The sequence below is a fragment of the Ochotona curzoniae genome, unplaced genomic scaffold (assembly GCF_017591425.1).
Source record: "Ochotona curzoniae isolate NIBS_2020 unplaced genomic scaffold, NIBS_Ocur_1.0 contig_1888, whole genome shotgun sequence".
Lineage (NCBI taxonomy): Eukaryota > Metazoa > Chordata > Mammalia > Lagomorpha > Ochotonidae > Ochotona > Ochotona curzoniae.
The window spans coordinates 87,856-98,443 of NW_024465242.1; the positions used below are offsets into that span (position 1 = coordinate 87,856).

Here is a 10,588-nt window from a genome sequence, read left to right on the forward strand (position 1 = left end):
TATTAAAGATGAAAAAGGCAACATAACAACAGACACTGCAATCATTAAGAAAATAATTAGAAATTACTACAAAGAACTGTACTCCCACAAATTTGAGGACCACCAAGAAATAGAAAAGTTCTTGGACTCCCACCATTTACCAAAACTCAGTCCAGAGGCAACTGCAGAATTAAATAAACCCATAACCGAGGTAGAGATTGAAACAGTCATCAAGGATCTCCCAACGAAAAAAAGCCCAGGCCCAGACGGCTTCACTACAGAATTCTACAAAACATTCCGAACAGAACTAACCCCAATCCTCTACAAGCTCTTCAAAACAATAGAGGAGGAAGCAACCCTCCCAAACTCATTCTATGAAGCCAACATCACCTTAATCCCAAAACCGGATAGAGAACCATCAGAGAAGGAAAACTACAGACCTATTTCTCTGATGAACATTGATGCTAAAATTCTCAACAAAATCCTAGCCAATAGAATTCAAAAAATCATCAGACAGATCATTCATCCGGATCAAGTAGGATTCATCCCTGGAATGCAGGGATGGTTCAACATTCGGAAATCCATAAATGTTATAAACCATATCCAAAAACTGCAAAACAAGAACCACATAATAGTTTCAATAGATGCAGAAAAAGCTTTCGACAAAATCCAACACCTCTTCATGCTAAAAACTCTAGCCAAAGTAGGCATAGATGGGAAAATCCACAACATAATTAAAGCAATTTATGAAAAACCCAACGCCAGTATCATACTGAATGGAGAAAAGCTAGAACCCTTCCCACTGAGATCTGGAACAAGACAAGGGTGCCCACTATCACCACTGCTATTCAACATAGTCCTAGAGGTACTTGCAGAGGCCATAAGACAAGAAAAAGAAATCAAAGGCATACGTATAGGAAACGAAGAAGTCAAGCTTTCACTATATGCAGATGACATAATCCTATACATAGAAAAACCAGGAGACTCAATACAGAAACTGCTAGAACTTATACGAGAGTTTGGCAGAGTGGCGGGGTACAAAATTAACGAACGAAAATCAACAGCCATAGTGTACGCAAATAACACCAAGATGGAAGAAGATCTAACCAACAGGATACCATTCAAAATAGCAGAGAGAAGTATGAAGTATTTGGGAATAAATCTAACCAAAAGTGTAGGAGACCTATTCGAAGAAAACTACAAACTATTTAAAAAGGAAATTGAACAAAACCTCAAAAGATGGAATAACATCCCATGCTCCTGGATAGGCAAAATCAATATCATTAAAATGTCTATACTACCACAAGCAATATACATTTTCAACGCAATTCCAATCAAATTGCCCAAAACATTCTTCACGGAACTGGATACAATGATTCAAAAGTTCATCTGGAAACACAAAAAACCACGAATAGCTAGAACCATCCTGAAAAATAAGAAATTAGCAGGGGGAATCACAATCCTGGACCTCTGGACATACTATAGAGCAGTGGTTATCAAAACAGCCTGGTACTGGCACAAAGACAGAAAGGAAGATCAATGGAATAGAATAGAAGCACCAAAAGGGAATCCACACAGATACAGCCAATTAATCTTTGACAAAAAGACCAATGACAGCTTAAGCAAGTGGGAAGGACTCTTTAGTAAATGTTGTTGGGACAACTGGCTGATAGCCTGTAGAAACAAAAAGATAGACCCACATCTATCACCATACACTAAGATCAAATCTACATGGATAAAAGACCTAAACCTACATCCAGAAACCTTCAAACTCTTGCAAGAAAATGTAGGAAATACCCTGCAAGACCTAGGAGTAGGTACCGACTTTCTAAGAAGGACACCAAAAGCAATAGCAGTTGAGAACAGAATAAACAAATGGGACCTCATCAAACTAAGAAGCTTCTGTACAGCAAGGGAAACAATCAACAAAGTAAAAAAGCAACCCACAGAGTGGGAGAAGATCTTTGCACACTACATAGGCGATAGGGGGCTAATTTCCAGGATATACAAAGAACTTCAAAACAACCAAAAAACCAAAACAAACAAGCCACTCAAGAAATGGGCACGGGAAATGGGCAAACATTTCACAAAGGAACAAGTCCAAATGGCAAACAAACATATGAAAAAATGTTCCAGCTCCCTAGCAATAAGGGAAATCCAAATTAAAACATCGATGAGGTACCACCTAACACCAGCAAGATTGGCCCACATAAACAAGAACACCAACGACGCTTGCTGGCGAGGATGCGGGGAAAAGGGAACCCTACTCCACTGCTGGTGGAGCTGCAAATTGGTACAGCCTTTATGGAAATTAGTCTGGAGAACACTCAAACAACTCAAAATCTGCATACCATATGACCCAGCAATAGCACTCCTAGGAATATATCCAAAACACCTGTTTTACGACAAACCAACATGCATCCCTATGTTCATTGCAGCACAATCAGTAATTGCAAAAACATGGAAGCAACCGAAATGCCCATCAGCAGAAGATTGGATAAGAAAGCTTTGGTTCATCTACTCCATGGAATACTACTCAGCTATTAAAAAAAACAAAATGCAGTTCTTTGTGGCTAAATGGGCCCAACTGGAAACTATAATGCTAAGGGAAATGAGCGAATCCCAAAAGATTAGATACCACATGTTTGCCTTGATTTAACCTGTAATTTTTTGTTTGGTTGTTATTATCTATGGAAAGGCCAGCACACAGACCATACAAAGAAATCCCCGAGGCCATAGCAGAAGACAGTCTAATACAAAGCTGAGAAGAGGACACATAGAGATTTTTCACAGAATAGGGTAGACAAGTCCGCACATGAACAGACACTCGGTATCATCAAACATTGCACCATATCAACAACGTTGTTCAGGAGAGGGTTCTAGCCCTAAAGCACAGAAACTGCCAAGTACTGGTAAGGAGACAGAGTACATTGTGGAAGTAAATATAAAAGGGCACTGTCAGTAAGGGCCAATGTGCAGGGGTGTGTGTGTGTGCGCGCGTGTACTGCGTGTCTGCATGTGCAAGTAGCTCACCTCAACAACCACAGGTAGTTGGACATGTCACTTACAGGGCCCCAGAGAGACTGCCAGGATCCCCATGGTGAGTGGCAGTTTCTTCATCAGCCTTCTAATCCTCACAGAGTGTGTGAGTCCCACCAATCTGTGATGAAAATATTTAAGGAAAAACGCATCTCTTTGCCTTTACTCCCAAATACAATACAATACAGCATAATACAATTCCTATGTACAGGGTTTTTCTTGGCAAAGAGTGCTATAAGTAACCTGTGGATGATTAAAAATGTGCACATACTATTATAACCAAGAATTCAGGATTCAGGAAAGAGAGGCAGAGGATCTGAGACAGTTCACTCCCCAGAGCTTGTTGTCAGGGGGTTTTGGTGGAAAGCTCGTCTGTCACACTGAAATCACTGACCCAGACCACAACAGAGAAGGAGAGGTGCAAGGAAAGATGGACGCTTTTGAAAAGGTAATATACAAAAATATATGTTTTAAGCAAGAATGCTACTCCCCTCTTCGCTTTGCTACATCCTGGACAAGCCCCTCATCCTTGCCACGAAGGCCCAGGTAAGTTGCTGCTTAGGGAGCCAATTTCTTTTCTTTTCCTTTTTAAAGGTTTAGTTATTTTATGGAAAGGCAGAGTTTGTAAACAAAGATAAAGAGGCCCTTCCACTCACACTTTCACTCCCCTAATGGCAGCTTCTGGGTGGATCCAAGGCTTCCAACTTCTTTTCCACAACCCTCTCCTCACTGAGCCAGGAACCCTGCTTTAGGAATAAAGAAGTTTACAGTTCCAATCCCAAGATGAAGGAACAGAATCTTAGGCCTAGGCTTGCTGCTCCAGATCCATTGATATGAAGGCTCAAGTGAAAGCCACGAGACGGCCTGGCATCTACAACTTAATTTCTTTCAAGTTCAAGATCTGTCTATTCTGGAACTAACCCATGCCTCTTGCAACAGTGAGGTGACTGACAAGGGAGAAGACATCATGGAAGCAGACATTATTTTTTTTTTTTTGTAAGTGAGCAGTACTGACACATTTTTACTGAACACCTTTTTTGTCACAAACTTGATAAACATTGGCCCTCATTAGTCACCATTTCCATGAAGTTGTGACCTATGACTCTGTTCTGAAATGAATGATCCACCCATCACCTGCTCAGATCACACAGCTGGTAAATTAACTTGCATCCCTTGTCCCTTGTGCTGAGCCACATCCATTCACAGTGATTTACTGAATGGTTGATGGCTATCTCAGGAAGATGACTGTCCACTATGGGAAGAGTTGTGGGGGAAGGATGATGGCAAAGACCATTCCAGGGACTCAGAACTGGAAGTCTCCCAACCCCTTCCAGCATATCAGTCAGAAACAAAGGCTCCATCATTCCCTGGCTGACAGATCCAGATCACATTACCTCCACCAACTGCTGACTCTTCAAAGTGATGGGCATGAAAAGCTGGTAGACCTGCAAACAAGATGGCTCCCCGTTGCTCATTCTTCTTACAAAGAGAATGACAAAATGGGATATTTATAAGGTTTGAGTGTTCTTGTTCCAGGTATATCTTTCAGTGAAATGGGAAAAAATCCTGAAACAATTGTTTCAGATAAATTAGCACAGCCTGAAGGTGCCTGTGCAAGAAATTCTTGAATATTTAAAATTTAATAGTTCCCAGAGTGATATTCTAGTGACTAATGTCCTTGCCTTGCATGTGCTGGGATCCCATATGGGTGCCAGTTCATATCCAGCAGCTCCACTTACCATTCAGCTTTCTGCCTGTGCCTTGGGAAGGCTGTTGAAGATGGCCAAAAGCCTTGGGATGCTACACGCATGTGGGTGACCTGGAAGAAGGTCCTGGCTTTGAATCGGCTCAGCTCTGATCATTATGGCTACTTGGGAAGTGAACCAGTGGTTGGAGGATCTTCCTTTCTGTCGCTCCTCTCTGTACATGTGATTTTACAACAAAAAAATAAATTTTTAAAACAGAATTCAAAGCTGTATGAAAAATGGTAGTACAAATAACATTGAAAGGACTTTTGAGAATGGAGTCGGGGACTATGAAGTCAGAAGATTTACACATGATTCCAGCTGCTGCCTGAACATGAATGCTTGCTATTTCAATTTTGATAATATGCATCTTGAACCGATCCTTCCGTTGTACACACAGACACAAGATGTGTATCAAAGGTTACCAAAGCAGAAACTGGGAGCTGAATGGGAAGCTGGGCCACTAGAGTTAGAAACGGTGCCCATATGGGACCCTAGTGTATGCAAGGTGAAGACTTTAGCCACTTGGCTAAAGTGCCAGGCCCTGGATTTTCTTTTTATTGGCATTTCTGGTAGGCATACACATTCCTCCCTGCAAATCCTAACACTCACATGAGTCTTTTGTTATACAGCCCCTGTTCTCAACTCTACGAGAATGCTCCCAGCAAGATAATTTTTACTAATCTCCAATGAAACAACCATGTTTTCTCACAAGAAGCCTCTATTTTGCCTGCTTTTTCAGAAAACTGGTCCAGAGTTATTACATTTGTGCCTTCAACATTGTAGCCTTTGAAATACCATATAAAGACCCTTTACTTCTGAGGTTTGTGAGCTTGAACTGATCTGTAAGTTTAGTCTATCCTTTAGTGACCTGGTTCAGCAGTCTGTTTTCCTGCAAAGAGGCTGCTGACCCTGCTGCAGAAAAGCTAGGTTTTAGAAACTGCCTAACACAAACTGCAAAGATAGCACACAAGTCTATCTTCCTAAGCAAACACATCTTGCCACAGTACAATGACGTGAGTGCTGAATGCCCTAGTCACACTACATGACAGTAAAAAATGAGTCCTTGGGGGAGAATAGGAAGAAGGGTAGTTGAACTTTGACATCTGGACTGCTGCTGTCAGCTGTAGCCCAGCCCTCACATCCTTAACCTCATCTCTGTGACATCCCAAGCCAGCCTTCCCAGTAACCTGATGTACAAACACAACCACCCACTTCCTCTTCACCTCCCTAAACTAGTTGCTTCTGTGCACTGTCAAAACTCCCTTTTTCATGCACTGTCCTAACCAATAAGCCCTACTACACTTGCAGGTACATGAGGTGGGTAAAACTGAGTTGCTTATAGGAGGGAAATTGGAAAAACTCTCAGGGCCAAACTAATACACCTGCCCATATGAAGATCTTCCTCTCTGTCTCTCCTTTCTGTATATCTGCCTATTCAATAAAAATAAATGGATCTTAAAAAAAAAAAAAAAGAAAAGAAAACCTGAGCAATGGTTTTCTAACATACAAAGCTAATTGCCTTCACATTTCATGACACATTGTTAGAGTGTAAAACTTGATTCCATGGGGTAACTACAGTCCTGTGTCCCCTGAGGAAGCAGAGAACATAAATCATGAAGTGTGCTGGCTACACCTGCTATAGCTAGGATTTCTTCTTCTCCTTCTCTCTCTTTCCTGGTCTTTCCATTCTTCTCCTCTTTCTTCTGCCATAATTTATCTTTCCACTAATTTTCTTCCTTTCTTATACATCTTTTTATTTCATAGATCACATGTTGCAAATATAAATAATTATTCCATCATTTCACATATGTCTGTATGTGTGACATTTTTTACTTAAATAAACTAATGGGCCTTAGATAATGGACCGAATAATTTACAATATAAATAATGTATGAGAGTTCAGAGTGAGCGAAGCAGTTAAAGTCCTTGTGTTAAACTCGCCAGGATCCCATTTGGACGCTGGTTCTAATTCCTGTGGTCGCGTTTCCCATCAAATTCCCTGCTTGTTTCTTGGGAAAGTAGCCGAGGATGGCACAAAGCTTTGGGACCCTGCACACATGGGGGAGAACTGGAAGAGGCTCCTTGCTTCAGCTTGGCTCAACTCCAGCCATTGCAATCACTTGGGGAATGAGCCATCGTTTGGAACATCTTCCACTCTATCTCTCCTTCTCTCTGTATATCTGCCTTTCCAATAAAAATAAATAAATCTTTTTTAAAAAAATGTATGAAAAACAAAATAAAGTTGAATGAAGCAAATTCATTCAGATACTTGAGCACATTAACACAGAATATAAGCTGGGAAGTGATATTAAGTTTTAGTCCCAAGTAAGAAAATAAAATTGTGAAAAGAAGAAAAAATCACACAATTATGACAGAAACATCTATATCTTCTTTACAAAAACAATCTGTTTATTTGGAAGATAGAGGTACAGAAAAAAATAGCTCTTCTCTCTGCTTGTTCACTCCTCCAAGGTCCACACCAGCCAGGTTGGATCCAAGCCAAAGCCAGGAACCAGGATCTCCATCTCTGCCATCAGCACACCTCCCTGTGCACAATGCTGCGAGAGGTCTTTGATAAAGACTGTTCATATATCAAGAAATCTTCATGTTGATTTCCATACTAACGGGACTAATTTTTGGTTATCTTTTCTCAAATCCTCACCAGCATTTTCATTCTACCCAATAAATTAAGCCTAAGAGGACAAATATCCAAATGCTTTCATTCCTTTGGAAAAATTAATGATAGGAAACTATGAGCTGACAATATGTACTTATAAATGTTAATTAAAATTAATAAAACCAAGCAATCTAATGTTTTAATCAAGTCAATTTAGAGATTTCAAATTGAAATAATTAAGTTATTGAAATTATTGAATTATTGAAATAATCAAGTTGATGAAATTAATAATTATTAATTGAATATATTAATTTATATTTTAATTGAAATTAATACATGAAATATAATGGACAGATTTTATTTGATGTATATACTCATGTGCACACACACCCACACACACACACACACACAGTACTAAATGTTTTCTTCGTTAAGTTATTCCCTTAACATAACACCATTCTTTTATTCTTCCAGAGTGGAAATCCTGGTATAAATACTCAGAGAAGAAAGTAAATCAATAAAAATGTAGCAGTAGAAGCAAAAAACACATACTGTATAGTACCTGCTGAATTAATTCTTTCAGATGAAAATGACAGTTTTTAGCAAAAATAATCAGTCAAAATTACAGTTCTCGATATTCAATTCAAACAACCCTCAGGAGAACAAACAGCACAGCTTAACCTAGCAAAACACTTTAGGGGAACGCTTGGTCTCCCAGAGCTGGGATACCTGCCAAGGCCTTTCATCAATACCACGAACAACAGAACAATTTTCAAATTCATTTCAGAAGACACAATACAACCAGACTTCTCAAAACACTAGCCATCGCCATAAAATTACTTTAATCATTTATTGCCCGACCCTCCCTCCCCCTCCAAAAAAAACCTTAGTTAAACTTTTGATTTGTTACTCTGTTACCAGAGCCACCCAGTCCAAGACCCAACCACCAGGAACACACACGACCACACAGCCCCATGCGATGCTATATTTACCCCCACACCACCACTAACCAAGACACTTGTTACTCTTTTAGAAGCCACAATGTTACAGAAATGTTGCCATTCGAGATGGATACAATACAGAGAGAACAGTTGTCCAGTGAGTTTTCAGCACCAGAAAAAATAAAATGGCCAGTGTCACTCCCTGCATTAAAAAAAAAAAAAAAAAAAGTCGGCCTTTCCCACTACCTCCCTTGTCTGCTCACCCAAAGCCACAGTAATATGAAACACAGGTGTCCAGCATTTGCCAAGAAAATGGAAAGGGAGGCCACACCCACTGAAGGCAGGTCAGAAACCTTCCCATTCACCCTTCACTGCCACCACCACCAGCTGCTTCCTTTCCAAGAAGAGTCCCAAGAAATGGGGCATGAGCAGCCATCCCCTCCCAAGGCTCTTTTTCTCCTTTGAAAAAATAAATAAATAAATAAATAAATAAATAAATAAATAAATAAAGTGTCACTTGGAGGTCACCTTGGAGACAAATTCTGAGGAACCTGGCCAGGATCTTTAAGAAATGGTCCAAGAATCAAATAAGTGTAGCCTGCAACTTAAAAGAAATGAGAAAAGTTACCCACACGTGGAGTACAAGATACCAAGAACCAGGACAAGAAGGCGGAGCATACTGCTGCCCAGAAAGATAGAAAGCATCTTTCAAGGGAGGAGGCTGGAGCTGGGGCGAGCCTGGCACACAGAACCGTCCATCTTATTCCCCAACACCCCCCTGTAATTTTCAACCCACCCACCTCCAAAAGGGCACAAGTCTGTACAATCCAGGTATTTATTAACTTTGAGAGTCATCTTAGAAGCAGCTTCTTAACTGAAAACAGGAAAGAAGCATTGCCCAAGCCAAAGAGTTTGGTGGAGCTGTGGTTGTGCCAGCGCCCTGGTTTCATGGAGCCCTCACAGCCCAATGCCTTCCAAGTCCCAAGGGAGGGTAGCCTGCCCTGCCTGGGGGCTCTGACAGCAGGAGGAAATGGGCGCAGAAGCAGTCCCCGAGCTTCCTGTTAAACAGGAAGCACACGATGGTGTTGATGCCAGCCTGCATGAAGGTGAGACACACTGAGGCAGACAGGTAGGCCTGGGGCATGGTGCTGGGCCGCACCAGCATCTGCAGGTAGCTGGCCAGGATGCAGGGGTCCCAAAGCAGCAGGACGAGCAGTGTTGTGTCATAGAGCATCCTGCACAGTCTCTTCTCTGTTTTGAACTCCACCAGTAGGAACAGGTGGCGAGACCTAGCCAGGCCCTGCAGCCTGGATGCCAATGATCTTGATTGCGGGTAGCATAGGTCCATGGCCAACGCCCGCTAGGCAATTGGTGGCCGTATGGCCAGTGGCACCAGACCCGTGAAAGGTCCAGTTGTACTGATGGTGGGTTCTAGGCTCACTGGCTTCATCCTGGATGAAGAAGAGCAGGTAGATTTAGACAAGGTTTGTAGCACCCACCACCAAGGCTAGCAGCAACAGGAGGCTGAGCGCATCAGGGGTGAGGTCAAGCTATTGCTCCAGGATGCATGGTATATCCTGGTCTTCACCACCACTGTCCAGCACAGGTGGGAAGGTCATGGCCAGTGCTAGTGCCCAGGTGGAGCACACCAGCATGGTGGCCAGGCATTCAGCAGAGAAGCCGTGGTGTGCCATGTCCAGGTAGCAAGTGACACCCAAGAAAAGGAGCAGGAATGCAGCATGAAAGCAGAAGAGCGTGGCCAGGAAGGTGAACAGCCTGCAGCCCAGAGTGCCCAGCAGCTCCCCCGTGGAGGCCTCTGCTGAACCCAGAGTCAGCACAACTGCTTGGAGGCAGATGAGTGCACACAGCCCTTTGGCCAGGCACAGCTGGAACAGCATGCAGTATGGGGCATGGTGCTGGGAGTGCTCCCACAGGAGGAGCAGCACAAACAACACGTTCTGGCAAGCCTCATGCAGAGTAGAAGGCTGAGCGAGGCCAAGTTGAGGCCCTGTGCAGCCACCTCGCCACCACTGCTGACCGGTTTGCTCATGCTCCCCATCACGGCAACTTCCAGCAGGCGCTCTGCCCTGGGATTAACCCCCCTGCCTTAGCTCTCTCTGGCCTCCCGTACAGTGGTCCTGTGCCGCTGCTGCCGCTGCTGCTGCCTCAGTGCCAGCCCTGAACGAGCTCCAGGAGCCTTGGGGCTCACCAGGCGCCCTTCCCAGCCCTTCTCTGGCCTCATCAGCCCCAACCACCAGGCCACT

At 42.8% G+C, this 10,588-nt stretch overlaps 1 pseudogene; it reads right to left on the reverse strand.

Annotated features, from left to right (window-relative positions):
• Window positions 1-9,281: 9,281 nt before the first annotated feature.
• On the reverse strand, window positions 9,282-10,383 carry LOC121149094 (annotated as a pseudogene).
• Between the last annotated feature and the right edge of the window lie 205 nt (window positions 10,384-10,588).